The sequence below is a fragment of the Bactrocera neohumeralis genome, unplaced genomic scaffold, assembly GCF_024586455.1.
Source record: "Bactrocera neohumeralis isolate Rockhampton unplaced genomic scaffold, APGP_CSIRO_Bneo_wtdbg2-racon-allhic-juicebox.fasta_v2 cluster10, whole genome shotgun sequence".
Lineage (NCBI taxonomy): Eukaryota > Metazoa > Arthropoda > Insecta > Diptera > Tephritidae > Bactrocera > Bactrocera neohumeralis.
Window position 1 is genome coordinate 11,462,429 of NW_026089623.1, and position 1,062 is coordinate 11,463,490.

A 1,062-nucleotide genomic window follows, 5' to 3' on the forward strand; every position below is an offset into this window, starting at 1 on the left:
AAAATGTATAATAACTTTATTAACTGTATTACTTTGCAAAATGCACAAGACACATTTCCTAAGAATTTTTACGCAAGCATTTATTTTTAAGCTATTGCAAGAAAGCAAAATATTAGTATTTAAGAAAGCACAAAATAAAACGGCAGGCGCTTCTCGATTAACCCTTCAACTCAGTTGTTTAATTTGTCGTTTTTCATCACTTTGGTGAAAAAAAGTGGCGCAGTCGGTAGGATACCCGTGAATCCTGTGTGTAAAAATTTAAAATCAAGTTACATAAGAAAGGATATTGAATATTTCTATATATTCGAAACGGGTAAAAAAAAGAACAACGAATCCTTTAAAACATACAAAATATTTTTGCATGAAAACGTTTAGTGAAAGTGACATTTGAACTTCATAAGATTGAAGAACGAATCTTCTAAGCATACAATATAATTTTGGAAAAAGTTTAGCGAGAGTGACATTTGAACTTATAAGATTGAAGAACGAATCCTTTAAAAACATACAAATTTTCGAAAATAATACAAAAAGGGTGAAGAAAAGGGTAAAAAGATTTACTCTTATCGATGATAATTGCAGACAACAAACCGAAATATAAAGATATACCATATTAACAACTCATCAGAAACCAACTGCAACATCCTAATCAACTTTAAAAACTCAACATAGTGACAATATTTTTCCATCCTTGAAACACATCCAGATCAACTTCAAACCCAACACAGAGCTCAGGCAGACAGCAATATAATATTCAACAACATCCCAAAGTGAGAATCCGATTAACTATATTATATATTTATTATTATTATTATTAACTGTATGTAACTGATACAATTAGTAAAAGAGTAAGAAATTGAAAGAAAATTAAAATATACGTCTCCGAAAACAAGAAATCAAAAAGTTGCAAGAGTTCTCTACATAAAGTAACCTTGATAAAAAAAAAGCAAAAGAAACATTATTTAAATTTAAAAAGGGAAAAAAAATGGAGTCCAGCTCAAAATTCTTACTAAAACCCTTTAAAATAACTAAAACACCGGGGTTCTGGAAATCAAGAGACCCCCA